Consider the following 26,678-nt stretch of genomic DNA (forward strand, 5'->3'; position numbering starts at 1 on the left):
ACAGGAAATGAGATATGACGGCAGGCAGATAAATTGTATGCAAACCATTTCTAAAACTCCTGGAAGTGGGAAGCCTTCATAAAGGAGCGTCCACCAGACTAAAATCCTATACAAAAGCCGAAAGGCCAGCAACAACACGTCTCTCAGCCCAAGTGAAACTGTAACTGGCGCTTCTGCTGCAAATGGGGTGACATTCCTTGAGAGCAGACATAACATGGCACGACAGCCAGTCTGCTGTCCCAAGCCCCAGTCTATAGGGGAACTTTCACATCAGTGGAATAAACTTGGAATATGGTTCCTTTTTCTATGATTGCAGACACTGATGATAAAATGCAAATTGGCCTTGTTCCTACTGAAGTATATTAGACCTTCAAGTGGAACATTTTAAAAGAAAAAACAAAACAAACACCCCCCCGAAAAAAAAACCCGAACAAAAAAATTTCAACCACCATTGCCTAGCAATTTAAAATAAATTAAAATGCCATCTTACATTCAGTTATATCTCCTTCATTTAGAAGGTAAAGAGGTCTAAATTCTTATTCTGAGGAAACCATGGAATTAGGTTGTCCCTTCCCTGTCTGCAGCAGCAGGGCAGGCCTGGAAGGGAAGGGAGATCCCCTGGTGGCCACGGTGAGTCATTTTCATGTTCTGACCAAATTCCCTCTCTCCAGGTTCCATCTCTCATATCTCTCTAACAGAGAGTGACTTTCCTCAATTTCTCTGTTCTCTTCCAGACCACCTACTGACACGACCCACCACCAGGGACATCCCGATATAAACACAAGTGGTAAACACAGCTGCATCATGGTGCTGGGTGGCAGTGATAGCCATATGGTCGGAGTAACTGTTGAAACACCATATTCCTATATAGACCCAACTTTATAGTTTTTCTTAAATAAAATATGCAAATAGCAAGTAAGTAGAAAACCACAGAGCTCTGCTTCGCTGTAAAATCAATTGGAGACATTTGACTACACTCTGAGGACTTTGCATACACAGAGCTTTGAAGCTGACATGGATGCTGAAGTCCACGTAAAGGCATTTGCTACGATCACACAATAGCAAGTTTAAGGTAAAAACAACATGATGCACAAGGCTTCCCTAACCAGTAGGCCGAATCCAAGAACTACTAAAACAGAGCTGTAATTGTTACAAACTTGGAGGATTTTAAATTGTCCTTGTGATCTTAAACCTACAAGACTCCAGTGAAGGATGACAAAATTGGGCGGTATTCGGTGAAACACCTCAGTCCTTCCTGCATTGTCGAGATTTACATATCAGATTTTGCTCACATTTTTGTGCCCGCAAGTGATCATTAGGCATATGTTCACTTAAGGGCACAAAATGTAAATGTAATATAATGTAACTACATCACTGGAAACACAGATCCCCCACAACTCTGCCACTATCATAATGTATTAGTCATTATTTTTTTAGTTTTGCATTCAACACTTATTTGTTGAGCATCTACCATGTATGAGACATGGGTGAACAATACAAAGTTCCCTTTCCTCAAGAAGCGCATATCCTAGTGGGAGCAGACCAAAAAAAAGTGAAGAAATAGATAATATATTTACAGGTTGTGGTTAGTGCTATTACTGGGTGGCTGATGTATTAAATACCTGCTATATAAGGCTCTACAATGATGAATAAGACAGGAAGCTGCCAGCAAGGGACTTATAATCTGAGTTAACAGAAGACCAAACAATTGTCAGTCTTTGGTAAAAAAGATTGCTAAGGTATGGCAAATTATAGTTGTTTTGAGGATTAGAGTCTATACAAATTATGGTCCATCACAAACTGATATGCCATGCACTATGAAACACTTAGGTGTTCATTTAATGTTAAAAAAAAAAATCTAAAGAACAGGAAACTGTGCCTGTCATAGTATTTCTTAAGACTAAAACCAAAGGAATTTAATGCGTCAAAGTTATTTTTTCTAGGTCAAACTAAATCTCATGCAGAATTGAAAACACAAAGCTATAATGATATTTAATTGCCTCAAAAGCTACTGCTGCAATTTTATGTGTAATTATTTTATTTGCTGCTAGTTTCTGCATATACTGTGCCAACATTTGCTAGCTGGCTTTAGAATACAGACCAGAAGTTTAAGAAAAGAAAGAAAACACCACCAGTAATTTTCATATTTGCGAAAGATTCTTTCCTCTTTTGAGTGTTGTTGTTTCAGTAATACAGTAGTTTTCTTCTCCTTCTCCTTCTTCTCCTTCTTTTTTTATTAAGGAAAGATCTGTGAGTCCTCAAGTGCCATTCATACCAGCTTATGGCAGGATCACCTAACTTGAGAAATGGCCTGTCACTGAGACCTTAAGGGGAGACAAGAAAAGGGTTTAGTTTCACTGTGAAGTGGGGTACTACTGCCAGGGATACAGAAAACTTAATTTCCTTTCAACCTCTGTTGCCAGGTCTCTGACTCATGTTTCCTGTGTGTTTTAAAATGGATGATCCTGGGACAGTTGAGAAATTGCGTGCTTGAGCAACATTTTGACTTGTCTTCCGATGTAAAGGACAAAAAAATAAAGTCATGCTAAGTCCCAGGACTCAAGGGGGCTGTACGAAGTATCAACTTCTTTTTCTTGGGCTGTATTTCTCTGATAGGTGTGCAAATTCAGCACATAAAAGATATTTGAGTAATAATAAGTATAGTTTGTTTTCAGTCTGTGATAATGACTATCTTGGCTGCATTCCTGCAGAAGCCATCCCTGAGACATGGTTTCAAGAGCTAGTATTTAACTTGGGAGGTGATACCAGGAAACACCAGGAGGAGAGTGGGGAAGCCAGGTGGGGAAAGGAAAGGAAGCCAATAAAAAATGTGCTATGAAGCCATTCCTGAAGATGCTGGAGCTGTGTCAAGGGCAGCTCTGGAATACATTGAATAACACGCATCTGAGCTACTCCAGGAGGGAGGCAGACTGGCTGGCTGAAGCCTGTATGTGGTCCCATGAACTGCCTAGTGCTTCCAGCTTGTCCTGGTTCCAGGAAGAAAGCCCAGAGGCACAAGTGGGCAGGCTTTCCCAGAAAGCAGAGGGTACAGCAGAGAAATATGGGTTAAGGTTGATGGCCTCTGCCACTGTCCATCCCTTGCATGCCATGTTGTGTTCAGTCTGTCCTGTCACTGACTTTTCACGCTGATGTCCAGTCATCCCCACATCAGGGGTATTGATAAGCAGAGCTATGGGTCCTGCCACTGTAGGTTCTGAGGTCATGATGATTTCCATTATTTCCTCCCTGATCACCCATTCTAGATTCCCTCACCCTCAAATAGCACTTTTGCTGGCCTGGGCTGCTTGATGAAGTGGCCCACAGCTTTGTCCCTGCGTCCCTCATCCCAGACATGGGTCTAGGCCCTGGTTGCCATGCCCCTGTCAGGCCAGGGTTGCTGCATTGCCCATTAACTGATATCACCAGGCATGAAAAAGATGTCCAGTGCATGTCCTGAGTTCCAGAAATAATTTTCCCTGCCCCTATTTCCTCCTGATAATAAGGGTCAGTTTTTTGTTGACTGAGGAACACAAATAAAGAGAGGCTTTAGATTTAGGTGAACTTTGTGTCCCCTGGCTCCTCCAGCAGAGCGTCCTCCCCTGCTGGAGGAGCCAGGACTCTATGAGGGACACAGCACCATACGATGGTGTTAGATTGAAAATACGTAGTACATACCATAGCACAGCATCCTAACCTGCAAAATGCCCTCCTCAAGCTGGAGCCTCAGTTGTGCCTTCAGAGGCCCTTCTAATGTTCTATCAGGATGGCAGCTTCTGGGTGTGTGATGTGTGGCACAATCAGTGATCTTGTGGGATAGTCCCCTTTGTCGGACCTCTCTCACTCTTTAGAGGTCCCTGATCCTAGGTGATATCCTGGGCAATTCCACGATGATAGATCAGACACTATGTGAGCAATTCAACAGTGATGCTTGCCAGGCCGTGCAGGTAGGGAAGATAAACCCAAACCCAGGATAAGTATCTGGGTCTGAGAAAACCAACTTGCCACCAAATGGCTGCCTGGTCTCTTCGAGGGAAGCACAATGCACATTGGCCCACTGTAGCTGAAGGGGGTGGTCGCACTGTCTAGATCACCTTGTTGGCAGGAGTACGTGTAGCTCCATCCCTGCCACCATGGCTTCCCCATTCATAGGCCCATTCTAAAACACTGAGGTGATCCAGGACAGAGGCTGGTCAAATCATCCTGGGTACAGGGGCTCCCTGCTGCAGATGCTCTCTGGTGGGCATTCATGTGACACATACAGATTGGCCAAACACAAAATTTCTGTGAGGTGCACATGTCAATTCTTGGGGTAAGCTGGCAAGGCCCCACCATGCTCTGCCTCTGCCCATGGCTACGCTCCTCTCCATTCAGCTGTAACCAGCCACGCCAACAGGTCTCCTACCTTTGGGAACTTCTAGACCGGAAGCAGACGGGATACTCTGGGTCCCATATAGTCCAAATGGCAGGCCAGCTCTCCCAAGAACTTTGCCCCCATGCTCAGCTCCACTACGATGGCAGCAAGCACAGCTCCCAGTATGCTTCAGGTCAGCCAGTACCAACCAGTCTCACAGATACTTGGGTGAATCCCTTCCACGCCTTGAAGGAGTATCTGAGCCCAATAGTTTGGGCCTCTCTTTATAATGTGGAGTGACTTTAGGGTGACCATACATCATCCAAACAGGGACACTTTTGACAGTAAAAGGGGCACTCTTTATTATTAAGCCAGGATACCAGAAAAGACTCAGTTATGTCACTGGGGTCACCCTAGTTAACTGCCGCCTTTTCCAGTTTAAGTGGCCAGTTCCAGGACAACTAGAAAAATCCCTCTGAAAACCCCATCACGTGAGCTTAAACTCCATTGTCCTCCATTATGCCATTTCTTTGCATAGACTCTCAACTCCTTTGCTCCCTGCTCCTTATGCCTTGTAAAACTCCAACCTTCGTTACACTAATTTTCAACTACCTACCTACACCAGAACAGCCAAAAATGGACAAGCATGATGACTGGCTCCATTTTAAACTTAGGACAGCATATCCCAAGAAGGCCTTCAGTCCTGCCTGGAAATCTTACCGCGTTTTCTTAGTAATATGCTTCACAAAATCCAATACTAAGATTTCACTCTTTCTCCTCAAACCTCCGTTGTCCCTCATCCTTCCTATTCCCGGATGACCTTGCTGCTTCTTTTGCTAACAAAATAGAAGCAACCAGAAGAGTATTTTCTCATCTTCGTCACCACCTTTTCCCATCCCCGCCATGGCCACGGTAATTTCTTGCAGACTGCTGCAGTCGCTGTGACATTTCTTTTCCTCTTGCCCCGGTACGGTTTACCCCCCGCCCCGCGAGATCCTGGAAGGAAGTGACTGCCGTTGGGTGTATCCAGCGCACCCGCACAGCGCCTAGGCCATAGAGGTGCTCACTGAGTTTGTTGAATTTAAACAATCAACCCGCAGGGTTTCCAGGCTGTAGCCTGGCATTCTCCTCCGTAACTTGCATGGCCCTGTGGCTTTTGTGTGTCACTTAGCCTCTCCGGGCCTCGGGGGGAGTCACGGCGTCCTGAGCCAGCGCAGAGCCCACCACAAACGCCCCGAGGGCCCTCCTCCGCTTCCTGGAAGGTATCTGAGGGCAAGGGTAAGAACAGCGCACCGCGCACCCAGCGACGTGCATCCTGCCCCCCTTCCCCCCCCCCACGCCGCCCGCCGCCCGCCGCCCGCCGCCCGCCGCCCGCCGCCCGCCGCCCGCCGCCCGCCGCCCGCCGCCCGCCGCCCGCCGCCCGCCGCCCGCCGCCCGCCGCCCGCCGCGCTCTCCTCCCCAGAGGGCGGCTCATCGAAAACTCGGCGCTCTACTACTCGGCGGATCGACGCCGTCGGCGCTCCCAGCGGGCGGAAGTGGCGGGCCGCGGCGGTGGGGCTGCGACCCGAGAGCTGCTCCGAGAGCGGCCGGAGCCCTATCGGAGCGGGCTGAGGGGCGGCAGGCCGGCTGCAGGTATGTGGTCCTGGAGGTCCCGGCGGGGGGCCCGCCCGGGGAGGCGCGGCCGGGCAGGGGGCGAGCCTCGCTCCTGGAGAGGCGGGCGGGAGTGGCGGTCCGCCGGCGCCCGTGGTCAGCCCCTCGTCCGGCTCTCCAGTCCCTGACCGTGAGGGGGAGGGAGCCGCGCCGTCGCGTCCGCGGTCCGCGCCCCTCGCGGGACCCGGGCCTCCGGGACGTTGGCCCTCGTTCGCCTCACCTGCTGCCTTGCGCGCCTGCGTCGTTGTCGCGGAGTTAGGTTTCAGAATTTGTTCGCAGAGCGAATGTGAGGCACGTTTTGCTTAGGTTTGCATCAGTTTAGAGCAATACCGAGCATCTTCTAGGTGTCAATCACTGTTGTAAGCATTTAACATTTACTGACTGGTTTAATCCCATTAGCGGTAGGTGCTGTTGCAGTATACCCATTTTCCAGAAGGGGGAACAAGCTCAGACTGGGGTCTGAGCTTGGTTAGGTAACTAGCCTGCAGTATAGTTAGTTACTCAGTGCCTGCACCCCCAAACCACTGTGCTGTCTCCAAGGTAAGCTCTCTCTTGCTTACCTTGGTATCGCAAGATTTAGTAAATAGACACTTTTTTAACTCCAATAAACAGTTCTTGAAAGAGCTTGTCTTAAAATGGAAATAAGCTATTTTTAATTGCTAAAGGTTAATCATACTAATGAGTATGAAAATAACATTTTCATTGTTTTTATGAATCCGAGTAAACCTACAAGGAAAACTTTAAAAAATACTTTAAAAATCAGCCACACCTTAATTAAATCGTTTGGGTGCACTATATTGAAATGCTAGTGCTCACTGAGGTGAACGTGGATCTGTGTCCTAATGAGTAAACAATACTTTATGTTATCATAGTCTGGCCAGGCTCTGTGTAAATGACTCTAATGGCAAAGGAACTGAAACCCAAAAGCTTCCCAGGGATTACCTGTATGTTAAAAGTTGACTCAAAGGGTGGCAATAGAAAGAGGATGATATGTGTTTAGTACTTAAATGTTCTATTTAAGTAGAAACTTACTAATTTTAAGCAGAGAAGCAGGATCCTCCAGTGTAACTTGGAACAACTATTGGAAGTTTCAGAAAATAATTTTTTTCTTTGTCAAGTATTTCCTGTACTGAATATCACTTTGAACTATTAATATCACCTCTCAAAAAGATGATTATTAACCTGCTAAGTTAAATTTTCATTCCATAGACATTTGAGAACCTGTTGTATATGAATCTTACGGGAAATGAAATTGGTACTCAAAAAATTTTGCAAAGGCAGCCTTCTAGTAAAGGACCGTGAACAGTTTCTAGTGTCATCCAGTAGCAGAATTAGGCCATATAGGAAATGCTAGTTACACAATTAATCTCTCAGTTACTCATGCTTTTTCGCCCATTCACCAGCTTACTTCTCATCTATCCTGGATTCCTGGTACAGCATCTAGCACATAGAGGAGCTTAAATATTTATTGAATGGATGAGTTATAGGCCAGTGTTGAGTAGAGAGGATTTTGCAATTGACTGGAAAGGGAAATAACATTGATGACTCTGCTAAGCAGTATGCTAGAAGTGTTGCTTGTTCTCAGACCCTGGGGAATGTGCCCATGGATCCCCTGGAGTGCCTGGTGAAATCCAGTGGTAGTAGTGTTCAGTTATAATCACGTGATTCAGTATATGTTTATGTTAATTTAAAAGAATTATTGATAAAACCACATAAAATTAAAGTAATTGTAGAGAACGGATGAATCTTGAAGCTGTGGACATACTCATATGGCATCCTTGGATTTCAGTTTGAAAATTAGTCAAAAGGTATTTTGGCTTAGTAGTCGAAACAACCATTTACTAGTCCATGCACTACCACCCACCTGCTTTGTAGCCTGAGCTGAGTTACTTAGCCTGTTGGGCTTCAGTTTTCTTTTCCCTGTAGTCAGAGAATATACAAAACTAGATTATTTCTAAGAGTTCTTCCTGCTTTGGAAATTTCCAACTCAGTGAATCCTATAACCACTTAGCACTTGTCTTATCCTTGTCGTAGGGGCTGTAACTATGACTGGTATTTACATGTCTGTCAAAAGACTAAGCTCTTGTTGGACAGGGTTTAGTCTCGGTCATTTTTGTATCTCCCAATTTTAGCATACAGCCTGACACACACATTAGAAATAAAACAATGTTAGCCTACATTCAGAAGGGGCATTTTTGCCCTCTCAAAGAATGGCTAAGAACTAAACTATAGTACTGAGTTTAAGTACAGCAGGAATTCAGAGAAGGGAAGCGTGTATTGGGGTGGAGTAATTGGGAGGCTTCATTGAAGTCAGCCTGTGATGCTGCCCTTCAGAGGGAAGGCAGGTGAACATCTGGGCAGCACACCAGGAACAAAGGCTCGCTGGCTGGTAAATGAGAGCATTTTGGATTATGGGGTGCCTTGAAGGTCAGGCACGGGAATTTGAAACCGATTTATTAGCCCTCCCTTTTTTTCCTGGAAAATTGTATTAGGTTTGCTAAAAATCTTCACGAACATTCTTTAACTTTTTGCTGGGGTGGGCCATACAGGTTGCTTTATTTATGGTTTTGGTTTCAGTAATTCCTCCTACTTCCTATTTCCCACTTACAATAACTCTTGGTTACAAACCGAGAGCCAAGAATGGAAAGAACAGTGGACATCAGGACTTAGGAAAACTGGGCTTTACTTCATCAGAAGGTAAACTGTCCCAAGGTAGAACCAGGCAGGCCCCTGGAATCTTACCTGGCACTGACTTAGCCTTGGTCATCACTATGCAACCCTGCATGCTTCTGCCTCTCTTGCTTGCTAGCTTTGCTGTGTTGGCAGGTTTGGCCCTTAGTTTCATCTGTAAGCTTTGATGAATTTTTTAAAGGCCTTTTCCACTTACAAAGTTCTGTGATTTTGGAGGGTATATGATTTTAACTTTTATTATATTATAGTTTTACTGAAAGGCACAACAAGGCAAAAAGCCAGGAATATTTGCTTTTAGTTTAATTTTAATGAAAGCCCCATGTGATTGACATGATGTGTATCTGGATAAATTGGGGTCTCAGCAGGAATCAGAATTCATGCCAGATGGTTCAAATAAAGAGATTTTAATAAAGGGACTACTTGCAGAGGTGTGGGCAGCATGAGGGAACAAACAAGGGATAGTGAAGCCCAAAGAGAAACTAACAACAACTGGAAGGGACAAAAGAAGAAGGCAGACCCTGCTGAGAGCTGTAGCCCCAGACTGCACTATGGCTATTGGCTGAGATGGGTACTTGGTGGTGGGGGAGCAGGACTGACATGCCTCAGTCTGAAACTGGTCCCCTTCTGAAACCCAGAACTCAGACCTTCCACTCTGTGCTTACAGTCTTTGGTCTTTCTAAGCCTCACTCAGTTACCTCAGTTACTCCTCATCTTTGGTCACCCTTTCATACCAGCATGCTCAGTTGTACCATCATCTTTCTGTAGCCTTTTGCGTGCAGATTCTCAGCCCTGGACCATCTCAGTTCTTTACCTTCTTTAATGTCTGAACTGAGTTGGTGACACCAGCTGGGGAAAATCCTAGCATCTAGTTGTATACCCCTGTAAATTCATGGTCACCAATTTCCACTGGTCATCAAAGAATTTCCTAGAGTTTTCCTTGTCAGCACTTGATTCTTTGCAGATTCTATTTGAAGTATTTTCTACTCTTCTCAAACCCCTCATACTTTCACCTAATCTATACTCTTGCTGCCAGCATTGGGGTTCTTGATTTTTCCAGGATAGAAATCGAGAGGAAACCCCAGAAAAATTTCCAGATCTTATTAAGCTTATGATGGAGCACAAGGGAGGCAGCACAGAGGAAAGGAGGGTCCTCCGAGCTGACTTGTGGGCTGACTCTGCTTGGCTGCTTTTGTAAGGTGGGGACCAAGGGGGTTTGCCCCAAAGTGGTGGACTATTTGAAAGTGGCAGGCTTTCTTTACTGGTACAGTTGCCTGGTAACTGTGTTCTGAGGCTGTGTTGTGGTGCAAGATGGTGGACTGCTCTTTGTCGCCATCCCAGGAAGGTTGTATAACAGTCAAACTTGGATCAGCTGCGCATGGTGAATAACAATTTCACCTCTGTATGGAAGTAAACAGAAGGGAAATCATAGCCAGCTATGTCTGCATTTTTGTGTAAGGGGTGATGGGGTGATGGCACTTTTGTGGTCAGCTTATCCCACCTTCCTCCTGGCCATCTGATACTGCTTCGCCTGAGCACAAGTTCCTATGCTGTCGCACTCAGAGATAATTTTGCCCCCCACTTCAGAACAAATACAGTTATGAGAGAAGAAGCTCGTGCTCTTTTTTTCGAAAAAACTTTTCTTCTTCACTAGTTACACTGAAAGAGGTTATATTTACACTAAGACAGATCCCTGTACCTGGCCTCTGTATCCCATCCACTCCTTCTTTTGGGAGCATTCATTCCAATCAGTTGTTCATCTCTTGCCAAAGGCTCCTTCCTGTCAGCCTTTAGACATGCTTAGACACAGACAGCAATAAAGTAAAACATCAACAATAAAAAAGTGGCATCCTCCTCTGATTTCACATTCCTTTGTAAAATTCCTCCCTCTTCTTCCCTTCCCAACCAAATTTTTTAAATAGTTCTTTATACTCAACTTTTCACTCATCCCACTGCTGTTTAGTTTTGGTACTCATCACACTACTGAAGACCAAGGTCATCCGTGACCTCTTTGTTACAAAATCTTGTTCCTATAATTTTCCCAGCGTAGTGCCTGAGAAATTGCAAATGCTTAATAAGTACAGCAGTACCTCGGTTTTCAAACGTCTCCGTTGATGAACATTTCGGTTTATGAATGCCGTAAAGCCGGAAGTAAATGCTTCGGTTTTCGAACATGCCTCCGAAGTCGAACATGTCATGCGGCTTCCACTGAGTGCAAGATCCTGAGGCCTAGCTGTTGGCTGTTTTCGAACGTTTCAGAACTTGAACGGTCTTCCAGTCTTCTGGAATGGATTATGTTCGAAAACCGAGGTACCATTGTATTTGCTTTGACTGAACAATCTGAAGGTACTTCTTTGTCCCAAATCCTAGTTTATCTTTATCGCTTTGTTTTACTGAAGGATAGGAATCTAACACTGTCATCTGTTGAGGTGCTGGTGAGCAATTTCTATATATATCCCCAATCTTCTTGATGGACTAAACAAAGGTAGAAACCAGTTTTATTTGATAATGACTTCTTCAGTATTGTTCAGGTTATCTATCTTTCTGGGAAAGCAAAAAAAACCCAAAACACCTGGACATGTTTTTTTTTTCCTGAAAAACTATGTTTCAAAAATTATGTTTTGTACACCCAATGTACATCTAATAAAGAGGGCGTGATGGGGCATAGGAACAATTGGCAATATATTGATGAGTGAATAGTGTTATGCTTTTATATGAAACCTCTCTTCTTCCATTAAGGTAGTGTATGATCTTTGATTTTTTTTTTTTTTTTCTTTTTAGCGGGGTGGTGGTAGAGGAGGAATGGATTTGCACTGGCCTGTTTCATTTTTGATATATCATCAATGCCAGTGTAATGAGTTAGAGCACCAGCCACCTTTAGACCAACAGCTTTTCTCTGTGAAATGTAGTGAAGATAATTGCCCTCTAGGAAGAGACTTAGCCTGCTAAGGCAGAAGATTTTATGGTTCCTGGAAAATGAAAGAGACTTTTAACTAACATTTCTAATTAAGATGGAATCCAGTGCTGGTTTTGAGAGACTAGATGGGTAATCAAGTATTTATGTAACAGACCAGTTATGTGGGAGCTCTGGGGAGCCAATTGGACTGAAGAGTTCATCACCCTGTCTCTAAGATTTGTCCCACCCTGTGCTGTTAGATGGTAAAATGTGTGGCAGAGCTGATATAACGACCTTGACCCTGTTCAAGAGTAGTTGAATCTGAGTTTATTGAAAACTGAAGGAAGTGAATTACCATTCTTTAAGACTGGTTTCTCAATATCTCTGGGCGAGATCCCTCTGCGCCTGACCCAGCCCAGCTCCAATGGGCACATGTATTCTGGAATAGGTTGAACATGATTCAAGGAAGACGTTGTGAATTCTGTAGTTTGGTTATGTTCCTGGGTGGCCCTGAGAGTCTAGTTGAGTATAATTTTTTGTTGAAACTCATTAGGCAGTGCTGCAACCAGATTTTTCTGGGGTCTTTGGATCCAAGATGGCTCTGGATTGGGTAAGTCTACTTGGTGCTTGTCAAACGTTAATGTGCACACAAATGGCTCAGATGTAGATGTTCAGTGGGGCTGGGCTGGGGCCTTGAGAGTCCCTCTTTCTGATTTGCTCTCCCGGGATGCAAGTTGGAGTAGCATGGGGAGGAGTGGGGTTTGGGAGGCTTTAAATTATTATTTTTGGGGTGTTTTTTTGAGGAAAACTTTTACTTTTCTATGGCCTGATCTAAGAAAATAGTGCTTTAACACCAGGAGACTTTTCTTGGCCTATTTGGTGAAGGTTCTCCAAGTCTTCAGTGAGTCAGAACTTCTGTATTTCCAGCTCCTGGCCTTATCTATTTAGCTGAGCTGAGCCTCTCTCTGGGGACCTGGTGGTGTAAGACACCTGCTCACTCTTTCTGTTCAGATTTCTTGTCTGCTATTTAAATGAGCAAAATTCTTCTTTATTGAATAGTAAAAACATTTGGGTTAATTATCCTAAAGGTACTTTTGTGGTTACATTTTCTGTTTTCTTTTTCTCTTAATATTAATGCTCTTAGTTATTTTTTATATGAATTTTTAGTCTGAAGTTATGTAAAAAAATAATTTGCTGTCCTTTATTCTACCCATAAATATTTTGGAAAATTAAAGATTGTGCCACAATGAAATATGGACTAATTATTAAATTAAAATGTTCTGATCTCTTTTGAAGAAACACTTTAAACTCATCCGGTGTGCTTCCTTAAAGAAAAAGAGGCAAACAGGTTAAAACCAACATAATACAAATTTACAAGAAAATGCATTTATTTAAGTATATATTGTAATTTATAAGAAAATGTGGCCTTCATCTTTATTTTAATGAAATGCTTTTATAATGGTAATTTTCTTTTTTTTTTTGGACCTGTGATGGATAGGAGGTTAATTGATGTTAACTGGACTCTTTGTTAATCCTTCATCAACTACTCTATTGGTACGTGGAGTACAGGTCAAGGCTAAAGAGGCCAGGGCCAGAGTGTTTTCTCAGGGAGGTTTTTCCCTTTCTCCAACCACACAGCATCTCCCCACTCCCTCTCTGTCCCTGCCGCTTTTCTCTCTCTCCCAGCCCCTTCCCCCAGCCCTCCGTCCTCCTCCTCCCTCTCTCTGCGCTGCCGAGTGACAGCTTGTAGATGTTGCGTGCGAGGAGTTCAGCTGGCGCTGTGTGGTCTGAGTGTGTGGTCTCCATTCAGCCCAGAGGCTGCTAACAGGGTGGATGAGAGAGAGCAAGACTGTTTACTTTAATTTATTTCGGATGCCGGAATTGTGCCCAGAGTTTCTCCTAAGCCTGATTCCGTAGCTAGCAGCGTCAATCCCTTACAGCTGTGGTGCAGTCTCAGCTCTGAGCCCAGGCTGTCCCAGCAGGCACTTTACAAAGCATCTGCCTGTTTAAATCCCCCTCTGCTCAGAAATGTTAATGACACTGCTGAGTGCTGTGATTATTTTGCTTTCACTATGTCAAGATATATAGCCTTGAAGAAGTTTCTTTTGAGCTAGAGCTAGAGCAGTAAAGCAGAAATTTTAAGATAAGTGACAAAGTTGATGTATTTTTAGAAATTGGGAACGCTATTATACAAAATTTAGGTCAAATTAATCCAAGTCTGCTCATGAAAAAAGAATCTGGGAGTTACATGACATACTGTCATGTTTAACAGCTTTAATAAAATTAACCCATTTTAGCTGACAGCTGATTCTGTGACCTTTTTTTAGACTCTACATTGATTTTGGCAGTCCTGTTTACTGCAATTACTGTATTTGTCAGCAGTGATAATGGGCTAATTTCATCATAAAGATCTGACAAGTCGAGACAAATGAAACTGTTTTTATGCAGTAATACAAATTTAGAACAATATGTTTTTCTAATTATTCCACTATAAATGGCTTAGCAGTAGTTTTGTGATTTTGTTCCTCTCTTCATTCCTGAATTTGTGTTGAGATGGTGAAGTATTTTGGTATAAGTAACTTAAAAGTAAACATGTACAGACTCAATATGAATTAGGATTTTTCATTGTTTAGCTTCTTCATTTCCGGCTCCCTGCAGCCCTGCTGGAATGCAGCTGCTGTGATTGATGCATCGTTCAGGACTCGAATGTCTAGGCCGCTGACATTTTCCAGCGGGGTTCACGTATTGAGCTTCTTGTTGCTCTACTGCTTTTCCTGCTGCTTTTAACCTTGAGTTTCAGTGCAGTCATGTGCGCTAAAATGGGAATATGTTGTGAGAAATGCATCATCAGGCAGTTTTGTCATTGCGGGAAAATCATAACGTGCACTTATACACACCTACAAGGGCAGTCCACTGCACACCAGGCTACAAGTCTGTACAGCATGCTACTGAACTGAACACTGAATTGAAACACAATGGTAACAAAGAAAGAGTTCAGTGAAAGTATGGTATGTATAAAAGATAAATAACGACACACCTGTATAAGGGCCCTTACCATGAATGGAGCTTACAGGGCCGGAAGTTGCTCTGGATGAGTCAGTGAGTGAGTGGGGAGTGAGTGTGAAGGCTGAGGACTTACTGTACATTGTTGTAGACTTTATAAACACTGTACACTTAGGCTGCACTACATTTATAAAACAACACGAGATTAAGTCAAGCACAAGAGAAAATGATTCAGTCAAGATGCGAGACACAGTTAAACAGACGTATGAGACTGCTGCAGGCTAAACGTGGCATATTGTTTTTCAGCAAACTTTTTAATAAGTAGAAAGAGTACAGTCTAAAACAATGATAAAAAGTATAGTATGGTAAACACATAAACCAGTAAATAACACAGTCGTTTATTATCATTACCAAGTACTGTACATAATTGTATGTGCTGTACTTTTATATGACTGACAATGCAGTAGGTCTGTTTACACCAGCATCACCACAAACACGTGAGTAGTGCACTGCTCTATGATGTTATGACAGCTACGACATCACTAGGCGATAGGAAATTTTCACCATCTTATGGTACCACCATCATATATGTGGTATGCTGTTGACTGAAACATCATTGTGACGCACATGACTATAAATGAAGTCAGTTTCCATTACTGAGTGTGTAAAGCCTTCCTCTACTCCCTCTCACCTTTTCAGTCCTGGCCATGGTTTTCCTTAGTCTCATGTGATCTTAATCAGAAAGCTTTAGGAATTTGGTAGTGTCAAATGCATTTTTTTCAACAATGCTATCATCCAGTATTTCCTCTTGTCCAAGTTTTTTTTTTTTTTGGTTTTATGTTTGTGGTGATAATAATAATCTAATGCTCCCAATAATTGTGAAGCAAAGTTAGTATATTTACAAAGTTGTGCAACCATCACCACTAAATTCTGAAACATTTTAATCACTCCAAAGGGGAACTCTGAACCCACTATCAATCCTTTCTCATTTCCCTCCTCTAGCTGCCACTAATCTACTCTCTGTCTCTATGGGCTTACCTATTTTGAACTTTCATATAAATGGAATCATACAATATGTAATCTTTTGTGTCAATTATGGCAAAATATGTAGCAGTCATTACTCTTTATGTGTTCTAAATTACCCTAGGTTTTTACCTAGGAAGTGAGAGTTTTGGGTGTATATGTATGTGTACATATATACATATATATATATATATATATCAATAAATTATGGTTATAGTCAAGTCCGTTAGTTACCCAGCCTTTGCTGGGGTGGTCAGTTAGGCAGGAACATATACACCCATCTGTCTTGAGTTTCAACAGTGTCATTGCTAACTTGTTTGAAATTTGATCTAGAACTCTAATCCTGATTGAACCAAATCCCTCCATTTCTACCTCTTTTATTGTGCTAAATCCTCCAGGAATGAATAGCGAACAGGGAAAAGAGCAGTATTTTATACTAGGTAAATAAAGTGGGAATTACCCACAAGAACATTTGATTTTCTTGTAAAAGTAGAGAAACATTTTCTGTAGAGCCACAGGATCTCGGCAGCATTTTAAAAATAACACTTCCAAATGCATCTTTGTTGAACACAAGTTCATTTTTAAAGGAAAAAAAAATTGCAATCTTTGTTTGGTCTTTTTTGTTTTAGAACTGAAAAACTGGAATCTTTTTATATGTGAGTTATTTCTGTACTGCCCCTCACTTTTTGATATGTGGTGTTTTAAAATTGAAAAATGAAACTTAAATCAGTCTTGGCTTGGTTTTTATAGAAATAAAGGGTGGATGAAAAGTATTTTTCTAATGCCAAGATTTATGAGGGGTAAAACTCATTTTGGTTTAAACATTAGAATGTTTTTTGGTAAAAGGGATACAATACTAAAGATCTGACCCTACACATTAAAATTTCTGATTTTCAGGTAATTTATAATGGAAGTCGTAATAGAATATAAAGCTTTTCACTTCTTGGACCTTACAGGTAGAGGCCATATTTGAGCTTGACCTGCTGTAACCCTTCGAAGAGTTGTTGTTATGCTCAGGTTTTTGTGGTTAATCTGATTCATCTCTAATTCTTTTCTGTGGCATGAACAAATAACCTGCCTTTATAGTTAGCACATATGTATTGGGTGTTAAGAGTAGCTGTCGGATGATTGAGTAAGCTTTGAGAATGTTGTTAGAGGACTCTCAGCTTCAGTGGTAGTTTTTAGTAATTACTATTGTGGTGTAGATATATGGGTTTAAGAAATAGGGCATGGGACACAGTGCAGAATCGAGGAACAGTGTCTGTCTTGCAGTAGGACAGATTAAGTGGACATCCCTCTCAAAACCAACATCTCAGTGGTTTCTCACAGCTGGAATTCCACATGGCCTGAGGTTTGCTGCTGTGGTCGAAGAGCCAAAATAAGAGAGTTGCCATGTGTTCCAAGACCTGTTCAGTCTGGCTCCCATTTTACCACTTATCTGTAGAGCTTTGTCCTGGCACTGGGGTAGGTGCTGTGGAGTACAGAAAAGAACATGATACAGTCCTAGCCAAGACGATTGAGGACAGTTCTTTATTAGGAACCTTGTTACAGTTAATTCTTTTTATAAACATGGAGATATTAACTGTGGTAATTCTTTTCCTAAGAGGATCGATTTGCAGGAGAAATGAACAGGCCCAGAACTGCCAAGAAGAAACATTATGTGATCAGTGTACCTGAGGAAGCTGTGTACTGCCTTGGGTATCCATTCATAGCGCTGCCCCATATTGTGCTCTGGGATTGGCCTTGTGCAGTTCACGGCCTGATGACATCGCCAAGAAATTTATATATATGCTCACTGTCACAGGGAAAGCAATATACAAATGTATTTAAAACATGATTTCCTGACCCCTCTACCTTCTCCGGTCTCATACCCCCAACAACATTAACCGGTGGTGTCTATCCTTCTCAGCCTTTCTCCATATTCATACAGGCATACATATTTTTACACAGGTTCCTCCCTTCCTTCCTTCCTTCCTTCCTTCCTTCCTTCCTTCCTTCCTTCCTTCCTTCCTTCCTTCCTTCCTTCCTTCCTTCCCTCCCTCCCTCCCTCCCTCCCTCCCAGCATTGGTTGGATCCTTATTCTAATACATCAGTTGTAACAAGTGATTTTTGAGACAATATAGAAAATTGAACTTGGGTTGGATACAAAGTCCGTTGTAGAGATACAGACTGAAATATTTATGGATGAAATTATATGTTGGGTTTGCTTTAAAGTACCACGTCAAGAACAACATAAAGGTGTGTGGAGAGGAAGAGGCAATTGAAACAAGAGACAGTGTTGAAGCTGGGTAATGGCAACATAGAGGTTCATTATGCTAATCTCTCTCCTTTTATGTATATTGAAAATTTCCATAATAAAGTAAAAAAGTCACTTGGAGAATCAGAACAGCATAGAGCTAAGTAAGGCCTGGTTTTGAATCCAACTCTGCCACTGGCTGTGACTTTGGATGAGTTGTTTAATAAAACTATTGATAAAACCATTTAGGATTTTAGAATACTTGCTTCTAGGTACCTTTTGTATACATTTTAAAATCATAAAGGCTATATAATTTACATAATAATATATATTTAAAACATCAATTGCATTATCTGTATTAATTTTTTAAAAAATATGTTTTATTTGCGCAAGTTGAAAACGCTCATATAAATGACTAGTCAGAGCTTGGATTTCTCCTGGATCCCTGCAGGAAGCAAGAGTCTGTCACTGATCCTTGCCAGATTTGAGAGTCTTTTCTAGGCATTGGATGTGTTTTTGAGGAAGCTGATACTTGCTGAGCAGTACCCAGCTGAGGTGGTAGATAGACCTGCTTCCCACACCTGGGCCTGCAGGCTGTCCTTGGCCCCAGGGCAGCAGTGATGACGGTGCTTGCCTGGCATTGCTGCTGGAGGGTTGCAACCACAAGCAGGGTCCGAGTTCTGGACCATGGCCACCTTTTATTAGAAGCTTCTTGTGCTTGGACAGTGTCAGCTGGATAGATTTTACCTTTCTTCACAGTAGGCTTTTGTCTGGGAAAGTTCACTTGAAAGGCAGGCTGCAGTTTTTCCTAATATTTGGTCAGATGACTGTCCCAAGGAAGCTTCGTATAATATGTTATATAAAGTACATATAATGATTTTAATATGTATAGAAAAATTTTCTGGAAGTATTCTAAAATTTTAAATGGTTAGCTAAATATACAAGGTCAGACAATTAAGTTCGTGAACTCATCCTAGAAAAAAATGCTACATACTTCATTGCTGAATATCACTACTTCGGAAGCTATTCACTGACACCAGTGCCTAGTCCTCCCTCCAAAGCAATTTTGGAACTCTTTTTCTGGAATGGCCATCAGAGTTGTCATCGTATTGCCCTTGATGTCATCAAAATGTCTTCCTTTCTATATTTCCTTTATCTTCGGGTAAAGAAAGAAGTCATTGGGGGCCTGATCAGGTGAGTAGGGAGGGTGTTCCAATACAGTTATTTGTTTGCTGGCTAAAACTCCCTCACAGACAGGGCTGTGTGTGAGCTGGTGCATTGCCGTGATGCAAGACTCATGAATTGTTGGAGAAAAGTTCAGGTCGTTTTCATCTACCTTGTTCAGGCAGCCTTTTCAGCACTTCCAAATAGTAAACTTGGTTAAACTGTTTGTCTAGTTGGTACAAATTCCTAATGAATAATCCCTCTGACATAAAAAAAGATTAGCAACATTGTTGCAACAAGTTTGGGAACTTAATGCAGGAGGCATATTTACCGGCTAACCTTCGGTATATTGTGGGTTTAGTTACAGACCACCGCAATAAAGCGAGCCACAGGAATTTTTTGGTTTACCAGTGCATGTAAAAGTTATGTTTATCCTATACTGTAGTCTCTTAAGTGTGCAATAGCATTACGTTTAAAAAGCAGTGTAATTTTTTAATTATCTCAATTGAAAAATACTTTATTGCTAAAAAATGCTAACCATTATCTGAGCCTTCAGCAAGTTGTAATCTTTTTGCTGGTGGAGTGTCATTTTAAAAATCATTTATTTTTGAATTAGAGCTAACATACAATATTACATTAGTTTCAGGTGTACAGCATAGTGATTAAACATTTATATACCTTACGAATTGATCACACTGATAAGTCTAGTACCCATGTGGAACCACACATAGTTATTACAATATTATTGACTATATTCCCTATATTATACATTTCATCCCCATCACTATTCTTATAACTAGCAGTTTGTACTTTTTAATCCCTTTCACCTTATTCACTCATTCCCCCAACTGCCCTGCCATCTGGCTAATTCAATTTGTACTCTGTATCTAAGAGTTTGTTTCTGTTATGTTTGCTCATTTTTTTTTTTGTTTTTTAGATTCCACATAGTGAAATAATATGCTGTTTGTCTTTGACTTCATTTACCATAATCTTCATGTTGTTACAGATGATAAGATTCCATTCTTTTTTATGGCCGAGTAATATTCCATTGTATGTATGTACATGTATGTACACCTCTTCTTTATCCATTCATCTGTTGAATTAAGGGCATTAAGGTTGCTTCCATATCTTGGCTGTTGTAAGCAATGCTGCAGTGAACATAGGGAACATTATCTTTTTGCAGTAGTAGTCTTAGAATAAATACCCAGAAATGGAATTGCTGGGTCATAAGGTAGATCTATTTTTAATTTTTGAGGAACTTCCATACTGTTTTCCATCGTGGTTGCACCAATTTTGCAATCCCACCAACACTGTAGGAGGAGTCCCTTTTCTCCATATTCTTGCCAACATTCTCTTGTTGATTTATTGATGATGGCCATTCTGGTAGGAGTGAGGTGATATCTCATTGTGGTTTTAATTTGCATTTCCTTGATGATTAGTGATGCTGAGCATCTTTTCATTTGTCTATTGGCCATCTGTGTGTCCTCTTGGGAGAAATGTCTATTTATGTCATCTACCTATTTTTCAGTTGGATTGCTGTTTTGATGTTGAGCTGTACTCGTATGAGTTCTTTATATATTTTACATATTATTCCTTTATCAGAGATGTAATTTGCAATTGTCTTCTCTATTCAGTAGGTAGGCTTTTTGTGTTGTTGATGGTTTCCTTTGTGGTGCAAAATCTCTGTAGTTTGATGTAGTCCCATTTATTTATTTTTGCTTTTGTTATTGTCCTAGGGGACATATCACAAGCAATATTGCTAAGACCAATGTCAGAGTTTGGTGCCTATGTTTTCTTCTAGGAGTTTATGATTTTAGGTCTTATTAAGTCTAATCTATTTTGAGTTTATTTTTGTATATCATGTAACAAAGTGATCTAATTTCATTTTTTTTGCATGTATCTGTCCAGTTTTCCCAACACCGTTTATTGAAGCAACTGTCTGTATCCCCGTGTATGTGCTTGCCTTGTTTGTCATAGATGAATTGACCATATAGACATGGACTTGTTTCTGGGTTCTCTATTCTGTTGCATTGATCTATGTGTCTGTTTTTACGCCAGTACATGCTGGGTTTTTTTTGTTTAATTTATTGGGGTGACAATTGTTAGTAAAATTACATAGATTTCAGGTGTAAAATTCTGTATTACATCATCTATAAATCCTACTGTGTGTTCGTTCACCACCCAGAATCAGTTCTCCTTTCATCACCATATATTTGATCCCCCTTACCCTCATCTCCCACCCCCCTTACCCCCTCACCCTCTGGTAACCACTAAACTATTGTCTGTGACTATGAGTTTTTGTTTCTCATTTGTTTGTCTTGTTCTCTTGTTGGCTTGGTTTATATACCACATATCAGTGAAATCATAAGGTTCTCTGCTTTTTCTGTCTGACTTATTTCGCTTAGCATTATACTCTCAAGATCCATCCATGTTGTCACAAATGTTCCTATATCATCTTTTCTTACCGCTGAATAGTATTCCATTGTGTATATATACCACAATTATTTATCCATTCATCTATCGAAGGACATTGTGGTTGCTTCCATGTCTTGGCCACCGTAAACAAAGCTGCAATGAACATTGGAGCACACGTGTCTTTATGTATAAATGTTTTCAGATTTTTTGGGTAGATACCCAGGAGAGGGATTGCTGGGTCATATGGTAATTCTATTCTTAATTTTTTGAGGAACCTTCTTACTGCCTTCCATAGCAGCTGCACCAGTCTGCATTCCCACCAACAGTGTATGAGGGTTCCTTTTTCTCCACAGCCTCTCCAACACTTGTTACTATTTGTCTTGTTGATGATAGCCATTCTGACTGGGGTGAGGTGGTATCTCATTGTGGTTTTTATTTGCATTTCTCTGATGGTTAGTGATGTTGAGCAATTTTTCGTATGTCTATTTGCCATTTGTATGTCCTCTTTGGAGAAATGTCTCTTCAGATCCTCTGCCCATTTTAAATTGGGCTGTTTGTTTTTTTTTGTTGTTGAGTTTTGTGAGTTCCTTGTATATTTTGGATATTAGCCCCTTATCGGGGGCACTGTTTGCAAAAATCTTCTCCCATTCAGTTGGTTGCTCCTTTATTTTGCCCATCGTTTCTTTTGCTGTGCAGAAGCTTTTAAGTTTCATATAGTCCCATTCATTTATTTTAGCTTTTACTTCCCTTGCCTTTGGAGTCAAATTCATAAAATGCTCTTTGAACCCAAGGTCCATAAGTTTAGTACCTATGTTTTCTTCTATGCAGTTTATTGTGTCAGGTCTTATGCTTAAGTCTTTGATCCATTTTGAATTAATTTTGGTACATGGTGACAGATAGCAGTCCAGTTTCATTCTTTTGCATGTGGCTTTCCAATTCTGCCAGCACCATTTATTGAAGAGGCTTTCTTTTCTCCATTGTATGTTTTTAGCTTCTTTGTCAAAAATTATCTGTCCATATTTATGTGGTTTTATTTCTGGGTTCTCAGTTCTATTCCTTTGGTCTATGTGTCTGTTTTTCTGCCAATACCATGCTGTTTTGATTATTGTAGCCCTGTAGTACAAGCTAAAGTCAAGGAGTGTGATACCTCCAGTATTGTTCTTTTTTCTTAAGATTGCTTTGGCTATTCAGGTTCTTTTGTGGTTCCAAACAAATCTGATGATTTTTTGTTCTATTTCTTAAAAAAATGCCATTGGGATTTTGATGGGGATTGCATTAAATCTGTATATTGCTTTGGGTAATATGGCCATTTTATCTATGTTGATTCTTCCAATCCATGAGAATGGAATGTCTTTCCATTTGTTTGTGTCTTCTTCAATTTCTTTTCAAAATGTCTTACAGTTTTCAGCATGTAGGTCTTTCACATCCTTGGTTAAGTTTATTCCTAGGTATTTTATTCTTTTTGCTGCAATTGCAAAAGGAGTTGTTTTTTTTATTTCTTTTTCTGAGATTTCATTGTTAGTATATAGGAATGCAATGGACTTTTGTATGTTAATTTTGTAGCCAGCAACTCTACTGTATTTGTTGATTGTTTCTAATAGCTTTTTGGTGGAGTCTTTAGGGTTTTCTATATATAGCATCATGTCATCTGCGAAGAGTGACAATTTAATTTCTTCATTCCCAATTTGGATGCCTTTTATTTCTTTTATTTCTTTCTCCTGCCTGATTGCTCTGCCAAGGACGTCCAACTCTAGGTTGAAAAGCAGAGGTGATGGGGGCCAGCCCTGTCATGTTCCTGAAGAGCAAAGGGCTTCAGTTTTTCACCATTAATTGTGAGATTAGCTGAGGGTTTGTCATATGTGGCCTTTATTATGTTAAGCTCTTTTTTTCTATACCTATTTTATTAAGTGTTTTAATCATAAATGGATGTTGTATCTTGTCAAATGCCTTTTCTGCATCAATTGATATAATCATATGATTTTTGTCCTTTATTTTGTTTATGGGATGTATCACATTGATGGATTTGCAGATGTTGAACCATCCTTGTGCCCCGGGGATGAACCCCACTTGGTCATGATGTATATTCTATTTAATGCATTGTTGTATTCGATTTGCTAGAATTTTGTTTAAGATTTTTGCATCTGTATTCATCGGAGATATTGTTCTGTAGTTTTTTTTGTGTGTGTGTTGTACTTACCAGGTTTTGGTATCAGGGTAATGTTGGCCTCATAAAATGAGTTAGGGAGTACTGTCTCTTCTTCAGTTTTTTGGAAGAGTTTGAGCAGGATTGGTACTAGATTCTCTTGGAAAGTTTGGTAGAATTCACTAGTGAAGTCATCTGGTCCTGGACTTTTGCTTTTGGGAAGGTTTTGGATGACTGATTCAATTTCGTTACTGGTGATCGGTCTGTGTAGATTTTCCAGTTCTTCATGGTTCAGCCTAGGACGGCTGTATGTTTCTAAGAACTTGTCCATTTCTTCTAGGTTATTGAATTTTGTGTCACATAGTCCTTCATAGTATTCTTGGATGATCCTTTGTATTTCTGTAGTGTCTGTGATAACTTCCCCTTTTTCATTTCTGATTTTGTTAATTAGTGTCTTCTCTCTTTTTATCTTAGTGAGTCTAGCCAAGGGTTTCCCAATTTTGTTAATCTTTTCAAAGAACCAGCTCTTTGTCATATTGATTTTTTTCTATTGTCTTTTTGTTCTCTATCTCATTTAGTTCTGCTCTAATTTTTGTTATTTCCTTTCTTCTGCTGACCTTGGGTTTCATTTGTTCTTTTTCTAGTTTTTCAAGGTGTAACATGAGGCTATTTGGGATTTTTCTTGTTTCTTGAGATAGGCCTGTAATGATGTATATTTCCCTCTTAAAACTGCTTTCGCAGCATCCCAAAAATTTTGTTAGGATGTATTTTCATTGTCAGTTGTTTCTATGTCCCTTTTGATTTCTCCTTTAATTTTTTCTTTGACCTGGTTGTTCTTTAAAAGTATGTTGTTTCATCTCCATGTATTTGTGTTTCTCCTGCTTTCTTTTTGCAGTTGATGTCCAATTTCAAAGCCTTGTGATCAGAGAATGTGCTTGGTATGATTTCAGTCTTCTTAAATTTGCTGAGGCTGATTTTATGTCCCAATATATGGTCTGTCCTTGAGAATGTTCTTGTACACTAGAAAAAAATGTATAGTCTGATGTTTTAGGATGAAGTGCTCTATATATGCGAATTATGCCCATTTCATTGAATGTGTCATTTAGGGCTGCTGTTTCGTTATTTATTTTTTGTTTGGATGATCTATCCCTAGCTGTCAATGATGTATTTAAGTTCACTAGTATAATTGTGTTTTGGTCAATTTCTTCCTTTAATTCTGTTAGTAGTTGCTTGGTATATTTCGGTGCTCCCTGATTGGGGGCGTAAATATTGATGACTGTTATGTCTTCTTGTTGTATAGTCCCCTTTACCATTATGAAATGTCCATCTTTGTCTCTTGTTACCTTTTTCACCCTGAAGTCTGTTTCATTTGATATCAGTATGGATACACATGATTTTCTCTGGAAACCATTTGTTCGGAGTGTCAATTGTCCCCCTTTCACTTTGAGTCTATGCTTGTCCTCCTAGCTGAGATGTGTCTCTTGGAGGCAGCGTATGGTTGGGTTAGTTTTTTGATCCAATCTGCTACTCTGAACTTTTATTGGTGAGTTCTGTCCATTTACATTTAGGGTGATTATTGGTATGTTAGGATTTCTTGTCATTCTATCTTTAGTTTTCTGGTAAGGGTGTGACTCCATTGTTCCTTTTCCTTTTTGTTGTTGTCTATTATTTCTGTGTAGTGGTATTCTATATGTTTCCCTCTGTTTCTTCTTTTATTAGAGTGTATATTTCAGTTCTGGATTTTTTTTGAGTGGTTACCCTTAAGTTTATTTAAAAGAAAGTTTGATATTTAGAGTATTCCATTTTCTTAAGCATGCTTACTTTCTCCATTCCCATATTCTGGTTTAGGCCTTTACCTCCCCTCTTTTTATGTTTTGATTGGCACAAATTGTCCCTGTTGATGGTAGTCGAATAACCTCCTTCAGTATTTCTTGTAGTGCAGGTCGTGTATTGCAAAATTCCTTTAGCTTCTGTATGTCTGGAAATGTCTTTATTCTTCCTTCATATCTAAAGGGTATCTTTGCTGGATATAGTATTCTTGGCTCATAATTTCTCTCTTTCAATAGTTTGAATATTTGGTTCCCCTCCCTCCTGGCTTGTAGAGTTTCTGCTGAAAAATCTGATGGTAATCTAATGGGCTTTCCTTTGTAGGTTACTGTCTTCTTTTCCCTGGCTGCCTTGAGGATTCTTTGTCGTTCATTTTAGACAGCTTCAATACAGTGTGCCTGGGAGAAGGCCTGTTGGGATTGAGTTAATTAGGTGTTCTATTTGCTTCTTGGATTCGAGGATCCAGTTCTGTCCACAAGTTTGGGAAGTTCTCATCGACAATTTGTTTGAATATATTCTCTGTTTCCTTCTCTCTTTCTTCTCTTTCTGGTATGCCCATTATTCTTACATTGCTCTTTTGATGGAGTCAGAAAGTTCTTGTAGAGTTTTTTCATTTCTTTTACGTCTCAAGTCTCTTTCTTCTTTCAGCCATGTCACTTCCAGGTTTCTATCTTCAATGTCACTGATTCTTTCCTCCATCTGGTCAACTCTACTTCTTAAGCTGGCTGTTTCATTCTTCATTTCTTCTATTGGGTTCTTAATCTCCAGAAGTTCTATTTGGTTCTTTTTTAAAATTTCAATCTCTTTCGTAAAATGCTCATGTTCTTTGATTGTGTTTCTGAATTCATTAAACTGCCTTTCGTGTTTTTTTGCATCTCGTTGATTTTTTTCAGAACTGCAGTCTTGAATTCTCTGTCATTTAAGTCACATATTTCCATATCTTTAAGTTCCTTTTCTGGAGACTTTTCACTTTCTTTTTGAGCTTTCTTGTTGCTTTGGTTATTCATGGCAATTACTGATTTATTATTTCTCTTCCTGGACATCTACAGGAGTGCCTTCTGCAACAGGTTGAGAGGAAGAGGTCTTTGTCTTGTTTTCCAGTACTTGTTGGTAGAATGTTTTATTTTCTCTCCGACTGCAGCCTTTTTTTTCTTTCTCACACAGTAGTGCTATGTTTTCTCTGCACTATTTTAGCTTCTTACACAATGGGGGGATTCCCTGGTAGACGGGCTTCTCCTCTGTTAATAGTTCGCCTGGGTCACAGGACGCAGTGTCCGTGTGG

The 26,678-nt window shown here is 40.7% G+C and overlaps 1 protein-coding gene across 3 annotated transcripts in view; it reads left to right on the plus strand.

Annotated features, from left to right (window-relative positions):
- The first annotated feature begins 5,360 nt into the window (after positions 1 to 5,360).
- The window catches only part of EXOC2 (exocyst complex component 2), a 246,608-nt gene continuing 225,290 nt past the window's right edge, over positions 5,361 to 26,678 (plus strand). For 2 of the 3 annotated variants that reach the window (XM_033114348.1, XM_033114350.1), the window contains exon 1: positions 5,832 to 5,983. The gene's annotated coding sequence lies outside the window, so the exon portion shown is untranslated. Of the gene's footprint in view, positions 5,630 to 5,831; positions 5,984 to 26,678 lie in introns of those variants that run through there. The other variant, XM_033114349.1, reaches the window with a different exon arrangement.

The sequence above is a fragment of the Rhinolophus ferrumequinum genome, chromosome 9, assembly GCF_004115265.2.
Source record: "Rhinolophus ferrumequinum isolate MPI-CBG mRhiFer1 chromosome 9, mRhiFer1_v1.p, whole genome shotgun sequence".
NCBI classification, from domain to species: Eukaryota; Metazoa; Chordata; class Mammalia; order Chiroptera; family Rhinolophidae; genus Rhinolophus; species Rhinolophus ferrumequinum.